General features: G+C 47.7%; 2 long non-coding RNA genes across 3 annotated transcripts; one reads left to right on the forward strand and one right to left on the reverse strand.

The window, feature by feature from the left end:
- The first annotated feature begins 57 nt into the window (after positions 1–57).
- On the forward strand, positions 58–4,275 carry LOC132016563 (uncharacterized). Its single transcript, XR_009403946.1, has 2 exons — positions 58–276; positions 3,873–4,275. It is a non-coding gene; the product is annotated as an uncharacterized LOC132016563 (long non-coding RNA).
- LOC132016562 (uncharacterized) lies at positions 3,972–11,208 on the reverse strand. Of its 2 annotated transcripts, XR_009403945.1 has the most exons (5): positions 11,150–11,208; positions 10,905–10,961; positions 10,673–10,724; positions 5,528–5,688; positions 3,972–4,061 (listed from the first exon to the last, which is right to left on the reverse strand). It is a non-coding gene; the product is annotated as an uncharacterized LOC132016562 (long non-coding RNA). The 2 variants fall into 2 exon arrangements; XR_009403944.1 differs by lacking the exons at positions 10,905–10,961; positions 11,150–11,208 and having other exon boundaries at positions 10,673–10,898.
- Between the last annotated feature and the right edge of the window lie 7,652 nt (positions 11,209–18,860).

Below are 18,860 nucleotides of genomic sequence, written 5' to 3' on the forward strand. Positions count from 1 at the left end.
TCCAGGCTCTCTAATGTTTCTGAAATTTTCCATAATGAAAAGTTTAGAGCAATGAACCAGTGATTGCCTCTGGGGAGGACAGGGAGGTGGGAGATGAAAGGGGGAAAGTGTTATTTACACTGTACGCTCTTTTGTGCTGTTCGGGTTCTTTTTCCAGATCAATGTATTACGTATTCAGAAAGTTGGAAATTTGGGGGTTTTCTGTCTTTTTTTTTTTTAAAGCTTCAGTGGGAAAACAGCATTCTAAAAAGTAGCGCTATCAGTTTGTGTTAAGAGGTACGTGATTCATCTGTCCCGGACAGCCCTGTTGTTGGGTGGGTGGTTAATGGAGATACACCTGGGAAATTAGAAAACTAATTGGTTCTAGTGAAAACCCCGCCCCTTCTTCCACAAAAGGATAATGTGCTTTAAACGCGCCCAGAAGTTACCAAATTCCTCCAATATATTCAGAAAACTCCGAATAAAGAAAAAAAAATAGTTCAGAGATTCTGCAGCCCTTCCCAGTGGGAAGTTAAAGTGGATTTTAGCGGGCTGACTTGTTTGACTTTTGCAATATTGCTTACAAAATTTATATTCTGACATTTACAATTTCCCAAATATCACAACAGTACTTTCTCTTGATTGTTTCAAAATAAATAAACTTTTGATAGCTTTTGTGACTGGAAGTTATAACCAGGTCTGCATATTCCACTGTGGGCAGTATGTGAATGACTTGTATTTGGGTCAGTTTTGTCTTTTTTTAAAAAACCAGCATAGGATCTTATTTTATCTGTTTAGAGATTGCGAGCAGAGCAGAGGTGCTAGCTGCACTTACTATAATTATTTAGATGACAGAGTGGTGGGTGCTAATTAAGGGGTAATTATCATCAGAGGCAAAGGCTAAGATCAAAAAGCCGAAAGTGGTGGAGAGACAATTGCAGGATCTTCCTGCAGAAGTGGTGCTGTGAACCCTCCTGGACCAAAGGATGTATTCTTTATGACCTGGCCTGGTTATTTGGCTGGGTCAGTGACTCCACATGAGGCTTAAGTACAAGAAGTAATTTTTTATAGACAGAGACAATCCATGGAACCCATTTAGGGGCTTTTTGTGCAGTAACTGTGTTTGCATAGCATTAAATTCTTGCCACTCAAAGAGTGATCCCAGGTCAGCAGCATGGCATAATCTGGAAGCTTGTTGGGAATACAGAATTCCTGTCCCCAACTCCACTGAATCAGAATTGGTGCTTTTAACAGGATTCCCCAGATAACTGGTCCACACAGGAAAGGTGGACAAGTCCTATTTTTTCAAGGATACCTATAGGTTTATCTAAACTCGAATCTTTTTTGTTACGATTCGGGAAGGAAAGAAGAAACCATTAAGAACCTATTATACAACAGATATGATGCCAGGCTCTTCATTGTTATCCCTGTTTTATAGGTGAGGAAATTGAGAGGTTGGCATTTGCTCAAGGTATGGTAACTAATGAGGAAGTCCTACATTTTCCTTTTTTTTTTTAAGTTTTTATTTATTTGTCAGCAAGAGAGCACACAAGCTGAAGAAGTGGCAGGCAGAGGGACAAGCAGGCTCCCTCCTGAGCAAGGATCTGCCCCCGCCCCCTCCCCGCTGCTGCCGGCCCCATGCTGGGCTCCATCCCAGGACCCCAGGATCATGACTGAGCTGAAAGCAGATGCTCAACCAACTGAGCCACCCAGCCGTCCCCAAACATTTTCTGAAACATTGGATACCCATTATTACTTACAGATACTGTTGAATCTAGTAGAAAATGGTACAGGATTTGAAAAGTGGAAAACAGTGCATGTGGGTGTAGTATGTGGAAGCTTAGTATGTTAATCCCGAACAGAGCTGTGCTGGGGCTCTCTGCTCTCCTCCTTTAGTGCCTCATACTAAAGACTGCCTATTCTAGACCCCCTCCAGGAGGAAGTTCAGACTGGGCCTTTAGGGAGCTCCATTCAGGTGGAGTACTACTTTGTTTCAGCCGAAAAAAGAAAATCCTGCAAAGAAAACTACTAGAAGAATCTGTCCTGCCATTGTTGTGTCTTTGTTCTAGCCCAGGCATGGGAATTATTAGAACTAGAGTTGCTAAATAGAGCTGTGTAATCTTTTTCTGATAATGGGTAATAAAATGTATCCCAATTTACAGAATTCAGAGAACTAGAAGTCAGAAATTACCACATTGGTTATAGGAAATTTTTCCTTATCTTTGGATGGGGAATAAAAATTATAAATCATATACTTGCATGTTGTAGTGGTGTGTTACAGTGCCCTACAAGATGAGGGCCAGGCCCTGCCCTTACCTCCCTAACACTCCCCAACCCTTCTCTCTTTTCAGTTAGTCTATTCCCACCCCCACCCCAGCCTATTTTACTTAAATTATAATACCCAGGGTGCCTGTGTGGCTCAGTTGGTTCGATTAAGCATCTGCCTTGGGCTCTGGTAAAGATCCCCAGGTCTTGGGATTCAGCACCCACCCCACCCCCAACCCTCCCACCGCTGCCAGGCTCCCTGCTCAGCGGAGGAGCCTACTTCTCCCTCTCCCTCTGTGCCTCCGCCTGCTTGAGCTCTCAAATAAATAAAAGTCTTTAAAAAAATAAAAATTAAAAATAAATTGTAAATTGTAAATTGTAACACCCCAGTCCAAAAATGTTCATTATTTCTACTTTATTTTTCTTCAGGGCATTTATCTCATCTAGTATATCACATTTTTGTGTTTGTATTATATATTTATCTTCCCTATGAGGGAAGGGATTATTATCTCCTGCTAAAACCCTAGCACATGGAAGAGTGTGTAGCACACAGTAGGTGCTCAACAAATACTTACTTAAATGCTCCCCATTTATTTCCTTCTTTCATGTAAGATTGTATCTTGAAAGGAAAGAGAACAGTTCTATAACTGGTAGCACCATAAATAGTTGACTGGGTTTTCCCAAGTGGGGGAAGAATGCTTTCTGGAGTTATCTTTTGTTCTTGCTTTGGATAGGCTTTCATTCTGAGAATTGAGAAGATGAATATTACTATAATCACAATTACCTTGTTTTCCAGCATAATTGGAATATGTTCTCCAGAGATGGTGACATCCTTTGGGGAATAAGCTGCTGTCTAGGTAGTTGAAAGGCAAAGCAAGGCGAATTCCCTGGGGACATATTGCCTGACAAGGATTGGTACCCAGCAACCTCTAAAACTCTGGCTACCTGACCCTCATCTCCAAACAGCCACTTTCCCCTGGGCCCCTCACCCCTAATGCCCTATGGTATCCCCCCCCCCCCCCCCCCCCCCCCCCCCCCACTCCCCCCGGGCCCCCCCCCCCCTAATGCCCTGAGGTTCCCCCCCCCCCCCCGCCGCCCCACCAACAAAAACCCTCTTGGGGCTTCCCATCATAAAGAGTAAAACCCAAAATCATCTTGTGGCCTATAAAGCCATGGGCGATTGGAACCCAATACTCCTATCCCTTCCCACCTCACCCAGCCTACCTCTATCTACTGCTAGAACCTGCCAAACCAGCTCCTGCCTTCAGGCCTCTGTTCCCTCCACTTGTCCTGGAGATAAGCACCTGACTCACTCACTCACCTCTAAGGCCTCCACTCAGGTGTCTCCTCAGTAGTGCCTACCCTAACTGTGCTATTTTAGTTAAATCCCTCACCCTCCCAGCCAAGCACTCCATATCCCCTTTCCTTATTGTTTTTTTTTTTTCATGGTAAAATAATAAAAAATAAAAATAAAAAACCTATCTTCATTTTCATATTTTCAGGATATTTTATTGGGCACATAGAAATTTGGAATTTTTTTTATAACTTCCTGGTGGAATTGAAAGCTTTTTAAGTAATACAGAAGATCAATCACAAAAATCACCTGAATTTTCCATCCCTCCCTGTAGGCACACCATTTGTAGTGTGACTTTGCAGCTCCTTGAAGAATCTGGGCTGTAACTTGTAACTTGGATTGGCCAAAAGAACATGGCAGAAGAGATACAGCTCTGAGCTGGAGTCTTAACGAAAACTTGAACGATTCCACATTCTTTCTTGGATCCCTGCCTCCACAAGGAGAGCAGGCCTGGGCTAGCCTGCTGGAAGAGGAGAAGCCACATGGAAAAGAGCTGAGGTCATCGTACACCAGTCAATAGTCAGCAGACCCCAAACATGCAAGCCAAGCCAGGATTAGCATAGCCACCTACCCAACCTGCAGCTGCCCACAGATGCCTGTGTGAGCCCACCTGGGGCCAGACCAACTGCCCAGATGACTTTAGACTCACGAGCAATAATAAATAGTTATTATGTTAAGCCTCTGCATTTTGGAGTGGGTTGTTACACTGCATTATTGTGGCAATAGATAATTGATGGTTAATGACCCCTCCTTTGGTTCTCAGGCTCAGAAAAGCCTTCCTGACTACCCTGGCAAACTAGCTCAGTTTCCCAGTCTATAATACCACTCTCCAAAATGATTTGTTTACTTTGTTATGGGTTTCCCATACTAGACTGTCCTTACATGTAAGGACAGAGGCCTTGTCCATTTTGTCCCCTGCTGTATGTCCTCAGTACCCAGCACAGTACTGCTCTGTTCCACTTCATGTCCACTGAGCACTAAAAATGTGGCCAGTCCAAGTAGAGATATGCTGAAAATATAAAATACACATGGGGGTGCCTGGGTGGCTCAGTCCTTAAGCATCTGCCTTCAGCCTGGGTCATGATCCCAGGATCCTGCGATCAAGCCATTCATTGCACTGGGCTCCCTGCTTGGTGGGAAGCCTGCTTCTCCCTTACCCACTACCCACTACCCCTGCTTGTGTTCCCTCTCTCATTCTCTCTCTCTCTCTCAAATAAATAAAATCTTTAAAAATAAAATATAACACACTGGATTTTGTACTAAAAGGCTTAGTACAAAAAAAGAATAAAAGTATCTCCATAGGGGCGCCTGAGTGGCTCAGTGGGTTAAAGCCTCTGCCTTCTGCTCAGGTCATGATCCCAAGGTCCTGGAATCAGGCTCTCTGCTCAGCGGGGAGCCTGCTTCCTCCTCTCTCTTTCTCTGCCTGCCTCTCTGCCTACTTGTGATCTCTGTCCGTCAAATAAATAAATAAAAATCTTAAAAAAAAAAGTATCTCCATAATATTTACACCAAATACTGAAATAATATTTTGAATATATCAAATAGAATGTTAAAATTAATTTTATCTGTTTCTTTTTGCCTTTTTTAAAAGTGGCTACTAGAAAAGCAAGTTTGTAACCTTGACCATAATTCTTTTTTTTTTTTTTAAGATTTTATGTATTTATTTGAGATACATCAAGAGCGAGAATGAGAGAGAGGGAGAACAAATGGGGGGAGCAGCAGGCAGAGGAGGAAGCAGGCTCTCCACTGAGCAGGGAGCCTGATGCAGGACTTGATTCCAGGACTCTGGGATCATGACCTGAGCTGAAGGAAGACACTTAACTGACTGAGCCACCCAGGTACCCCCTTGATTATATTTCTATCAGATAGTACCAATACAGAATTTCAGCAAATATTTACCAAAGGAAAAGATTTTTTTAAAAGGCTTACCGAGGATGCCTGTGTGGCTCAGTTGGTTAGTGTCGGCCTTCAGTTAAGGTCATGATCCCAGGGTTCTGGCACAGAGTCCCGAGTCAGGCATCTGGCTCCTTGCTTGGCAGGGAAACTGCTTCTCTCACTGCCTGTTGTTCCCTTGCTTGTGCTCTCTCTCTCTGACAAATAAATAATAAATAAATAAAAGTTTATTTATTTATTTATGATTCACTAGGTTCTAAAAGTGAGGAGGGAGAGGACTTTCCAGGTTGAGGGGCTGCACGAGTCAGGTAGTGGAGGCCTGAGACCATTGGTGAGTTTCCTGAAAGGAAAAAAGGTTTCCTGAAAGAAATGACCTATTAAGCCACAAAAAGATATATAAGAACCATAAATCCATATTACTAAGAGAAAGCCAGTTTGAAAAGCGTGTACTATATGATGTTTTGCAAATGGCAACACTGTAGCAGTTGGTGGTTGCCAAGGGCTTACAGCAGCAAGGTGGGAGGAATGAATAGGTGAAGTGCAGGGGAATTTTTAGGGGGATGAAACGCTTCTGTCTGATACCATAATTGTAGATACATGATACACATTTGTCAAAACCCATAGAAGTGTACAAGACAAAGAATGAAGCCTAATGTAAACTATGGACTTTAGTTAATACATCATTTGGAGGGGCGCCTGGGTAGCTCAGTGGGTTAAAGCCTCAGCGTCCTGGGATCAAGCCCCTCATTGCATAGGTGCATCGGGCTCTCTGCTCAGCCGGGAGCCTGCTTCCTCCTCTCTCTGCCTGCTTCTCTGCCTACTTGTGATCTCCGTCTGACACGTAAATAAATCTTTTAAAAAAAATACCTCACTTTGATTCACTGACTTAGCAAATATACCACACCAATTCAAGACAGTAGTAATAAACTATGGGAAGGGGTGGGAAGTATATGGGAATTCTCTGTATTACATGCTCAATTTTTCTGTGAACATAAAACTACTATTATTTTTTTTTAAATCTATTTTAAAAAATGAATTCACCCTTGCACAGCTATCTACCAAAATGATTTAAAACATAAATTTAACACACCACTTTCCTCTTAAAAAAAAAATTTAGTGTCTACCAGTGTAAGTTCACAACCACTATGATTGGCTTTGGTGTTTGGCTTTAGTTGTTGCCACTTTACCTCTCCCCATTTTCCAATTCATCTCCTCTCCAGCTAAACCAGACTCACCAATGGTCTCAGGCCTCCACTGCCTGACTCGTGCAGCCCCTCAACCTGGAAAGTCCTCTCCCTCCTCACTTTTAGAACCTAGTGAATCATACACCCTTGCATATAGTCAGTCATCCTCTAACCCCTGTTTCTATAAATTCTAAATTAAAAGTATATACAGAGGCTCCTGGGTGGCTCAGCTGGTCAAGCATCTGCCTTCAGCTCAGGTCATGATTGGGGTCCTGGAATGGAGCCCTATGTTGGGCTCACTGCTTGGCCCAGAGCCTGCTTCTCCCTCTGCCTCTCCTTCTGCCAGTCCCCCCACCCCCAGCACATGCTCACATGCGTGTATGCGTTCTCTCCCTCTCTCTCTCTCAAATAAATAAAACCTTTTCTAAATTAAATAAAAGTAGATACAGAAAACTGGGCATATGGAAGTTTGGAAAGTGGATATGGAAATGCTGAAAAAGAAGTCTGATAGCCACACGCGGGCTAGGGATTGATATCCTTGAGACAGAAACAGTGGGAGCAGAACAAGGCTATTTAATGTCAGTGAAGATCCCTTGGGCTCATATCCCAGGCAAGAGGTGGTGGGATACCATGCTGGGAGTATGATCCATCCCAGCAGTAAGGTGGTGTTCGCTGACTGCCTGTCTCCAGTGATAGGAGACAGGCTGTTGGACTGTCACCTGCTCTGAAAGGCAATCTGTCCCTCACTGCCTCTCACTCAAGCCAGGATGCCAGGGTGAGTCAATTTCAAGTATTTCGCTTCCAGGCCAGATGACAGCATGGCAGTGAGAGCTCCCTCTCCACCTTCATATAGTGGGGCCTCATCAGAATGTGTGAGAAGGCTTCTGGGTGATGAGTTTACAATGCAGATTTCTCCACATCTCCACCTTTCCAGGAATGTTCTATTTCTTTCATTTTTTAAATTTTACTTTATTATTATTGGATTTTAAGTAGGCTTCACGCTGGGCTCTAACACAGGGGTTGAACTCACAACTCTTAGATTAAGAGTCAGCCGCTTAACCAACTGTGCCACCCAGGCATTCCAGGAATGTTCTATTTCTGACCACTCTGCTAATGGGAAACTTATGGAATACTGAGCAAAGATAAATGACTCGCCCAAAATCATTCAGCTACTTAACAGGTGACTGTTTTTCTCCATAAGTCACAGGCATGAAGCATATGTTACCCTGGGTCTTTAACATTGCATCAGGTAGAGGAATCCTATTCTTTTGCTGTCCTTTGCAGCCCGAGGATATCCAGGCCTGGCTGGAGGAGTGAGGATCTGTTTGAATCCTCAGGGGTGTTTAGAAAGGAAGTGACCAGGTTGGAGTCAGAATGGGCTAGTGCCTGCGGGGAATGTGTAAAGAACCTGGGCGATCATGTATCTTATGAGCACTGAGGGTAGAGGGGCAGGGCAGATGGGTGTTTACAAAATCAGATGTATGTACTAACCCCGGGCCCATGCACCTTGTCCTAACCAGGTGGTGTACAATCTCTTCCCACCCTGTCCATTGGGTCCTCCGACAGCATCCAAATGCTATCATGGGTGGTCATCTTCTACTATAAGCTGTTCTTCCTCTCTTCTCTGTATCACTCAACGTGCAGGGGAATCCACAACTGGCACCCCGGGGCAGAGAAAATGCAGGAATTGGGATTTTTAAGAAATGCTTAGGAATAACCTGGGCTGGCATTTCTTCAGGTGACAACTCCAGCCTTTGGGTGGGTGGGAGGGTAAACCTCCCCCCTCAGTAAACCTCCCCCCCTTTATATCCGCCCCCCCCCCCCCAGGCTGGCCCATAGTTTGGGCATTTGGGCAGCTCTGAAAATTCCCTGGGCTGAGGGGCCTCTCCCAGGGGAAGGGGAAAGAATTCCTTCCTTTGTGCGACTTGCTTCATTATGTATGAGTGTTGCTGGCTCCCATGGTTGAAAAATGATCGTTCCTTTATTGGGTTTTCCCAGCTTGAGGCAAAAGCTTTTGGAAGACCAGGCTGTGCCTGGGAGGATTTAGTGGATTAAAGAATACTGAAGTTGGGGAATTGTGGGGACCTGGCTGCGTTCCAGGAGCACAATGGTGCCTAGGTCACCTTCATAGCCCTCCCCGGCACACACGGTTCCTGTGGCACGTGGAGTCAGACCTGTCCATTGGGACCCCAAATCCGGTGAGGGCACATGCCTCATTTTGCTGTCACCCGCAATGACAGGTGGAGAATACATGATGTCCCCGCGCTAGAAAGAGCAAGTTAATGCCTTGTGTCGTCACAGCTTACTTTCTCAATGTGAAGGGCTTCAAACAGTGCACGGCCGAGTGTCAGCCCTCCCGAAGTAACCGCGGGTACTATTATCATCGCTAGCAGCTGGGCTGGGCAAGGAATCCGACTTGATAACATTTTGGCAATAACCCTGACAAACTATCGAATGTAGACAGGGAAACTCACGCCAAGACTTTTGAAAAGCACCGGCTACGACACCCCTCTGGGTCCTCCGCAGGCGCGGTAGCCGAGCACGTTATGCTCGGGCCAACTGGCCAGAGACACCCAACCTCGCGGTGGTCAGGGCTACCCGAGGACACCCGGAACCTTAGCGGCCGCTTGCGGGAGGAGGTTCCAGCTCAGCAGGACTACAGCCTAGGAGGACCTAGGCGGGGCCTGTCCTTGGCTCCGCGCGAGCGCGGCTCAGTCCGCTCTCCACCTGAGACCTGGATTCCCCAGTGCCAGGCGGGGGCGGACGGCAGTGCAGTCGGAGCCCTCAGTCTGTACGGTGCAAATAAGGTTTTCTCTTTGGGAAAACTTCTCCAAGTCCTGGGATCCGTGCACAAAACGGTCTCTTTTAAAGCGAGTAGCCGAGGCTGTGTAATAATTTACCCGCGTTTGTCTACGCCCACCTGCCTGTCTCTTTTAGACCGACAAATGTTTACCCTGTTCCCACCCAAGTCTAATGCCGGTTTGTTTATTAATCCCAGAGGTTTCAACCGCCTTTCAGTGAGAAAACCCGGCCCAGAAAGAAGCTTCGAGACATTAACATTTCAAATGAAAGAGCTCGGGAGTTGTGGGGGTGGGGAGCGGAGAGGGGGCAGGTGCCCTCATCAGCTTCTACCCGGGGCGGGACCTGATATTTACAAGACAGAAGGCTCCGCTTGTGACCGCCTTTGTTGTGCGGATGACCTCGCGGGCACTTCCTAGACTGATCGATGGCCCAGGGACTAAGCGGGGCTGTCCGGCCTCGGCCCAGGGAGCGGAAGCGGAGTGATGAGCAAAGGCCGGTCCAAGAGTTGCACCCGCCCAAGAGCGCGTGGGGGCTGCCTTCCCCCGAGCGCACCCGCTCTGCTGTCCCGCGCGGTGCTCTAGAGTCGTTAGGAAATCTGTAGCGGTGGTGGGATTGGCCCGTCCACCCCCGCCTGGGCTTTGATATCTTTATCTGAGATTTCTGAGTCCAAAAGGGTTTGGCCGGCCCTGCGCCTGCCCCGATGGTGTGGACACCCGGCACCGTCACGCCTCCCTCTTTCTGAGTCCTATCGGGGTGCGGCCTGTAAAGCTCCCGGAAGGAAGTGTGGGCACCAACCCGCGGTCCGGAGCTTGAGGCCGCCTCGTGGCGCCTCACGAGCTGTAGTGCCCACCCAGCCAGGCCTTGCACTACCCGAGCCTTTGCTGCCAGGTGCACGATTCCTGCCGGTCTTTGCAGCGCTCAGGTCTCCCGCGCTCACTTCTGCATTGCTTCCTCTGTCTTGCTGAAGCTGACATACACAACCAACCTCAGGCTTCGGAGACCAGAACCTCTTCTCCGCCCGCAAATTCCCTGGTTACCCCTAATAGCACTCTACGATGAAGTTGTAATCGCACCTATAATAGCTGTGTGCCCTCTGCTTCCCCAAGCCTTGGCTTCCCTCTGTCCAGGACCCAGGGTCCAGGGGCCCGGGTCTCACCTACAGAAAAAATGTGTGCACGCAGTCTCCCATACTCACCCCAGGCTGTGCATCCCTCCTCTGGAATCTCAGAGGTACCTTTGGAGGACACCTGGGGTTGTGGAAAGGGAATGACACGTCAGTTTTGGTAAAAGGAGGGCAATTCATACCAATCCTCCTCCCCCCTCCAAAAGGGTTTTAGGAGGCAGCTGTGAGTTAGGGGGCCACGCCACTGCCGGCTCTGTCGATAAACTGCAAGGTCTGATCGAAGGCAGCTTCTGTTTTATCTCACTCTGTCCAGGAGCTGCGGTGGGTCTCCTGACATCGCAGACTCTTCAGTAGTGCCAACCTTTGAGAAAATGATATGCTCTGTTAACTCCGTGCCCTGAAAAATGCGCTTGCTCTCCCAATTCTGCGCCAAGTTTCAGGCTCCAGGCCATGAAAATTTGTCCAGGCCCAGGCTTAAGAATCCTGTTCCAGAACCTCCCAGGCTCCAGTTATCTGCTTAGCCTCCTTTCTCCTGTGGAGCTGGCTTACTTGTTCTTCCTCAGCAGGTCTCTGGGCTGTGCAGCTTCAGTGTTTTTGTTAGCTGCCCGCAAGAGTGCCCCTATTTGAAGTTCTTTCCCCAAGCTCTCCACCCTTCACCAGAGCCAGGGCTAATCACCTCCCAACTACTCCAGCAACTGGTTGAACCTACTGACCTGGAGCCTGCTGCTCCACATTTTGTCTTGGCTGGGTTTGTCTCAGTCCCCATGACTGACATTAGCTGGGACAGGGCCTTGACATAGCTCTTTTCTGTACCCTCTCCATTCTCTTAGCCTAGCCCACTCTCAGAGTTTATCAAGTTGTACAGGCGACTTTAGGACCCATGTGATAATAATATCACCTGCAAAATAATCTCTCAAATGCTGCTTAAGTGCCACCAAGGAAGGTATAAAAATCCACTCCGCCCTCCTGCCCAAAGGCACAAGGAATACATACTTTTCTTAAAAAATTTATTTTTAAGAGTTTATTTATTGGGCGCCTGGGTGGCTCAGTGGGTTAAGCCGCTGCCTTCGGCTCAGGTCATGATCTCGGGGTCCTGGGATCAAGTCCCGCATCGGGCTCTTTGCTCAGCAGGGAGCCTGCTTCTCTCTCTCTTTCTCTGCCTGCCTCTCTGTCTACTTGTGATTTCTCTCTGTCAAATAAATAAATAAAATCTTAAAAAAAAAAAAAGAGTTTATTATTTGACAGAGAGTGACTCAGGGAGAGAGGAAACGCAAGCAGGGGGAGTGGAAGAGGGAGAGGCAGGCTTCCCGCTGAGAAGGAATCCCGATGCAGGGCTCCATCCTGTGACCTTGAGATGATGACCTGAGCCAAAGGCAGACACTTAATAACTGAACCACCCAGGTGCCCCAAGAGTCTCATGTTCTCCCAACTGAACCAGCCCGGGTCCCTGGCAGACAGAATAAATTCTTTTTTTTTTTTTTTTTTTTTTTTTAAGATTTTATTTATTTGACAGAGAGAGACCACAAGTAGGCAGAGAGGTAAGCAGAGAAAGAGGGGGAAGCAGGCTCCCTGCTGAGCAGAGAGCCCGATGCGGGACTCCATCCCAGGACCCTGACATCATGACCTGAGCCGAAGGCAGAGGCTTAACCCACTGAGCCACCCAGGCACCCCACATGGAATAAATTCTTAAGCTTCCGAAACTTTGTGGGGATTCTTTTGCTTAGGACAAGCATCAGGGCTGGAGAATGTTGTGCCCAAGTTTTCGCATCCGAAAGACCACCAAGGAGCCAAGCACCAGTGCAATCACATGAGGGTTTATTTGACAAGCTTAAGCTTGGGCCCAAGTATAAGCGACACAGCGGAGTAGGGACTTGGACCCAGAGCTTAGGTAAGGCAGGGGTATTTATGGCTTCCGGGAACTAAAGCAGGGTGGGGGTCTTTAGAACTAAAGTAGGGTGGGGCTTCCTGGAACTAAAGCAAAGTAGGGGAAAGTTTAGCCCTTGGGCACAGGGTCTGAGGTGGCTGTTTATGCGGAGGCTAAACCTGAGGTGGGATGGCCTTGATTTTTCTCGGCCTCCACATTTCCTCCTGAACAATTTTGACCCTTAAATCTTTAAGGTTGTTGAATGTGGAAAGTCTCATCTTCTGTAACTTCTTCCTACTGAGTAGGGGCGTGGAGTTGTCCCTACCTACTCGGGTCATCATTGATCAGTTGGGGAAGGTATAGGGGAGTTATGAAAGACAGAGGCAGCTGAGTCCAGGGGTTTAAATCCATCATTAAAGGAGAGAGGGGCTGTTTAAAGTGCTAACCTGAGTAGGTCAGGACCCAAGAAATATTTTGTGATAATCTGGAACATCAAGATGGCTGCACTTATGCTAGGGCTAGACTCGAGATGGGTACAGCCTTGTTTTTCTTGGCCTCCACATTTCCCCCTCAGAGGAACCAAAGGTAGGACCCAATCATGGGTCCGAGCTGGCCTCAGTAACAAGGTAGGGAGTCTTGGAGGTGGGAGTGGTCAGGATCTCGATGTAGGTAGGGTTCCTTCCAGTGAGGCTCCGAGTTTTCCACTTGGCGGCAGCGCATCCAAACCAAGTCCCCGGGTGGTTCCAGCTCTGTCTCTGTCTCAGTGTGGGCAGATAGGATCTCTGCGTGGGCTAGACAGACTGTAATGCCTGTAGTGACTGGAGTACAGACTAATCAGTCATTGTGAAGTAGGAGGACCTGATAACCCGTCACGCCGGTGTTTGTCATCCACCAGTCTGGTGGAGTCCGGAGAAGCCCCCTAATAGCGTGAGTGGTGGTCAAGATGAGATTTTGACCCAAAGTCAATTTACTTGCATCCTTGACCAGGAAGGCCGTGGCAGCAATTATGCGGGAGACAAGGGGAAACCCAGACACTTCTTGCTAAGACCCAGAGGTTTCTTGCTAAGATAGGCTACTGGCCTTTGCCAAAGCCCCAGAGTCTGAGTCACAACTCCTTCGGCCACCCCTGCCTCTTTATCCACATACAAGCGGAAGGGCTTGGTAACATCTGGGATGACCAATGCTGGGGCACTCAGTAAGGCTGTTTGTAACTCCCGAAATGCTCCTTACATCTGGGGCTGACTGACTGGCAAAAGCAAGATTGCCTAAATGAGCTATCGTGCAACTTCTCTGAAGTTTACCTCAAGTTGTCTAGTTTAGGTAAATTCTAGATTTAATTGTTTTTAAAAATCTAGAATTTAATATCCATAAAGGTGTTTTATTAAAACATAATTTTTCTCTCTAAAATAACCCTCATTTCCAGAGATAGCCAAATCAGGAATTATTCATTTGGAAAACAAGTCCAGTTTTAACAAACTTGGCCTAATTATTTACACAAGCTCAGCAAGAACAGTGAGTGTGATCATATAGATCTTCTAGAATCTGCTTTGCTGGAACTTTTTATAAGGAACCTCCAGGTTGTACTTTTAGTAGCCTCTCCGGGCCAGAAGCCAAGCCACGTAGTTGCCATCAGACATGTCTGCAATACCTGTTGATTTGGGCAAATTCCTCTTCCTGAGGCTCTGTACCGACCAGGGAGTGACATTCTTTACTCACCTGGTGAGGCTGCTGGGAACTCTGTAAGCAAGGTATCAGGCCAACGGTTCCAAGGGGCTTTACGGCTCCAGGTTTTATAAAGTCAACCTTAGGGGCTCCTGGGTGGCTCAGTGGGTTAAAGCCTCTGCCTTTGGCTCAGGTCATGATCCCAGGATCTTGGGATCAAGCCCCACGTCGGGCTCTCTGCTCAGCGGAGAGCCTGCTCCCCCCCCCTGCCCCGCTGCCTCTCTGCCTACTTGTTCTCTCTGTCAAATAAATAAATTAAAAAAAAAAAAAGTCAACCTTAGTTCCTTTAAAATGTCTGGTCATATCTGAGTCTTTTCAAATATGACATCCCAGTCAAAGCCTTGGTAAAATAACAAGTGTTTCCAATAGTGTCCTGTTACAAAGAGAACAGATTCTTATTGAACGTGTGAAAATGACTGATTGCCATGAAAGAAAGAATATTACTAAGACCTTTTGGTTTCAGAGGGTTCAGATAGAGAGCAAAGTTGAATGCCTTGATTCTTTTACAAATGAGCACTTTTACATCTCTATAAATCACAGATAACTTAAGAAAAAGTTTCCCTAGTATGGAAAAGCAAACATTACAGAACCAGTCATGTTTAAAACATTAAGAGACACAACATTACAACCTTTCAGTTCATCTAGTCCCATGTTACTAATTCTGGTTTAGTCCGAATGTAGCCCTTACTTCTGTAAATTCTTACCCATTTCAGTTCCAGGATTTTAACATATCAAAGACCTGTATTTGTCCTGAAAGTCTCCCTTATGAATTTCCCTTAGGGCGGAATTCATCTTACAAGAGAATTAAAGCAATTACAGGGGCACCTGGGTGGCTCAGTGGGTTAAAGCCTCTGCCTTCGGCTCAGGTCATGATCTCAGGGTCTTGGGATCGAGCTCCGCGTCGCGTCGGGCTTTCTGCTCAGTGGGGAGCCTGCTTCCTCCTCTCTCTCTGCCTGCCTTTCTGCCTACTTGTGATCTCTGTCTGTCGGATAAATAAATAAAATCTTAAAGAAGAAGAGAGGAGGAGGAGCATCCTAATGGCTAAAACTGGAGCAATCATAGCAATATGAATAGTATTGGGTTATAACCCAAAATATATAGCATATATCCATGAGTCATACTGATGGAAGGGATGGAAAAGATAAATAAATAGAAAAGAAGGGACAAGTCTCCTATGCAGAAGAATTCCAAATAATGTATGTTGCTGGTGTGAATGAGCTGAACTTTACAATTCCTTTTGCATATGAGGCTGCTCCTGAGTTTTCTGTTGTAATTTGGCCTTTGGGCATGCTGGGTTTTACCTCCAGTTCAGTTGGTAGTTCTCAGTCTCAGCTGAAAGTTAGAATCTCTTTGGGAGCTGCTAAGACCCAAACTAAATTGGACCCCAAACCAATTAAATCAAATTTCCTGGGCGTGCAATCCAGAGATTCAGTGAGTATGAAGATTCCATGGGTGATTCCAGTGGGCAACCAAGGTTGAGAGCCACAGTTCCCATGGTAGGCCTGGAGCCAGTACCTGTGAGATTGGCTACCTTTTGCAGGGGCCTAGCTCCAGAGGTCTTAGGCTACAAGGTGACCCCTCAGGCACATGAGGCTGAATGTGGTTAGGAGTACTGTAAACCTCACTGGACATGTGAGAAGCCTGTTTTTCCCTCGTCACTGCCTTAACTTTCACCCAAGAAACGGTGGTGCTGGGGTGCCTTGGTGGCTCAGGTCATGTTCTCAGGGTCCTGAGATCAAGGCCTACTGTTGGACTCTGTGTGGCAGAGAGCCTGCTTCTCCCTTTCCCTCTGCCTACTTGTGCCTGCTTGTGTGTTCTCTCTGTGAAATAAATAAATAAATATCTTCAACTGAATGACAGAAGAGAAGAAAATTATTTTTTTTAAGAATTTATTTATTTGACAGACAGAGATTACAAGTAGACAGAGAGGCAGACAGAGAGAGGAAGGGAAGCAGGCTCCCCGCTGAGCACAGAGCCCGACATGGGGCTCGATCCCAGGACCCTGGGATCATGACCGGAGCCGAAGGCAGAGGCCTTAACCCACTGAGCCACCCAGGCGCCCCGAGAAGAAAATTATTTGAGGGACTATTTATTCCAGCTCTCCCATGGGTGGGTACACAATTAGCAGCCTTATGCTAAAGAGAGAGTTAATGCTTATTATATCTTGGGTGCCTTCCACGAATCAAGTTTGTCGGGGGTTTTCTGGCCAATTCTCGTGAGCTTTCTGCCCAAATCAGCATTGGGCAGTGATTCGGACCACACTGTCCCCTGTGGACTGGAGAGATTTCTCCTGGGTGCTTGTCATGCCGACTGGAATACGGATGGAGACTATGCTGACCGACTGAGAGCCCCTGTGCAGTTGAGCTTTCCTGAAGCAGAGTTGAGGTAGGGCTTATGGCTGGGTGTCAGCCTCTGACTTTTTGGCCCGGTGTAGCACCAATTGTTGGGGAGGCCTCAGTTTGGGCATGAATGTTTCTCTCACGCAGCTCCGAAAGGCGAAAGGCACTGTAGGGTTAGGGTTAGGGCCTAGGGCCATGGCAGACACAATCTGCCAGTGCTGAGGCGGGCTGAGTCAAGAATGGGGGTCAAGTGGCACTTCAAGCTCTGGGTTTTGTTGTCACGTGGGCTGTCTGCGATGAGGATGGCCTCAGGAATGCATGCGGGTCTCTCGCGGTCTAAGGGTTCTGGGCAGTTCCAAACTGAAAGGTTTCCTCCTGGATGGCAGGTGGAGTCCTTAGGTGTGGCTCAGGGGTTCCCAATCTGGAGGGCTTGTTGGCAAGATCTCTGGGCGTGGATGCCTGAAAACACAAACTAGGGTTTGGGTTAGGGCTTAGGGGTATCCAGGCCTGATCTGCCAGCGCTGAGGTGAGAATCCTGGGGGCTGAGTTGAACATAGGGATCAGGAAGGGGACATCAGGTTGTGAGTTTGTGACTGGGGGGGGGGCCGTTGAGGTTGGGGGTGTCTTCAGGGAGGCATGTGGGTTGTTCCATTCCTAGGTTTCTACATAGCTTTGAATGGCACTGTTTCCTCCTGGGTGGCAGGCAGACTCGTGGGGTGTGGCCTAGAGGTCCCAATCTGGAGGGACAGTGCCAGTTTGGCTTTAGACCTGTGGAGGGTTTGTGAGCTACATTAGTAGTCTGTAAAAGGCCCGGCAGTGCCGATTCACGCCACTGGAGGGCGTGGTGAGCTGTGGTGTGAGAGAGCATGGCAGGGGTGGCAATGCTGCTTGCCACCACTGGAGGCAGTGGCGAGCTGCCCTGGGACACACACCAGAGGAGGAGTCCATGCAGCCTGCTGGCTCTGAGGTCAGTGGTGAGGTGCTGTGTGAGAGACCCTGAAATGTGAGGCACTGCAGCTTGTTTTTCCAGAACCGTGTGTTGAGCTGAAGACTCTCTGTTTCCCCAGGCTCAAGAGTGGTGGTAACAACCGCCGGAGCCAGGCCCCCACTCAGCACTGTGCCCCGTTGCCCCAGGTTGGATGGGAATGCGCTGTCAGAATGTTTCAGGAGGTGGGGGTCTGGAACCGAGGGAACCAAACTCGACCCATGGTGCCTTTGGAACCAAGGAGTTGAGTGTCTGTTTGGAGGAGTCTATTTGCTTCTCCAAAAAGGACAAGGGCATTGGCCGGCTTGAGAAGGAAGTGAATGACCACTTAAGAAACAAGCATGTGTCTCTCCTTCTCCCACGAATCAGACCAGCTGTGTAGGCTTTAGGTGGGAGGTACCTGCTTATGCCCACCTGACAACCCTTCTTCACTCTGGCTCCACAAGACCTGAAGTTTGGAAATCTGCGTCTGAGTCCATCATGCAGCTTGTCACGTCAGCATTCAGAGAAAACAGCAGGCATGTGGGGCACAATGGCACATCCATGCCAGCATGGGAGGTAAAACTTCTCTTTCACCCCAAACATCCTGCATGTTCTCTCATTTCCAGTGGAGCCAAAAAGTCACAGCAATGCAGCTGTCAGCCATGGAGCATGGGTGCTAGGGTTCCTGAGTTTCCTTTCAGGGAGCACCTGGCAGGGGATCTCATTTTCTCTGCTTCTTTCTGGCTCACAGAGGTATTTGGAACATCTCTTTCCTAGGCAATCCCTTGGATTCGAAAAGGAAGATGAGATGGACTCGGTGTGTGTTTGGGACCTAGAATGCGTTCCTTCATCGAACAATGTTGATTCCATGGGTCCTAGGCTGTGGTGGAATGGCCAGCATCTAGAGTGAGGTGGCTGTTTGTGGTCAGAGAGAGGCTTGGAGGATGGCTTCTTCTTTGTCCAAGGGGATGGATCCTAATGGATTTGTCTTTTTTCATCCAAAGTGTTCCAACGAGGGCAGAGGGAACATTCAAAAGGATTCCAAGGAGCCTTGGACGATTGAAAAGGGAAGCTTGACTTTCTAGTTTCACTCGGTGGACCCTCTAGAGAGTTGGCCATGGCATCCTTTCTCTGCAGTTTCATGGATGGTGAAGTCAGAAGGAGAGTCTTGGGGAATTTCACTGGATAGAGGCATTCTGATGGCTTCCCAGGGCATGGCGTCAGGAACCCTGAGGTGAACTTCTGGGGCTGCTTGCCGGACGCTGTCTGAGTCATGTTATCCCCCAGGTTTTCTGTTTCCTCCTTAGGAAATTGCTGGCAGGGAATGTTCTGCATCCAGAGGAACCCTCCTGCACTGTCAGTGGGCAT

The sequence above is a fragment of the Mustela nigripes genome, chromosome 4 (genome assembly GCF_022355385.1).
Source record: "Mustela nigripes isolate SB6536 chromosome 4, MUSNIG.SB6536, whole genome shotgun sequence".
Classification (NCBI taxonomy): Eukaryota; Metazoa; Chordata; class Mammalia; order Carnivora; family Mustelidae; genus Mustela; species Mustela nigripes.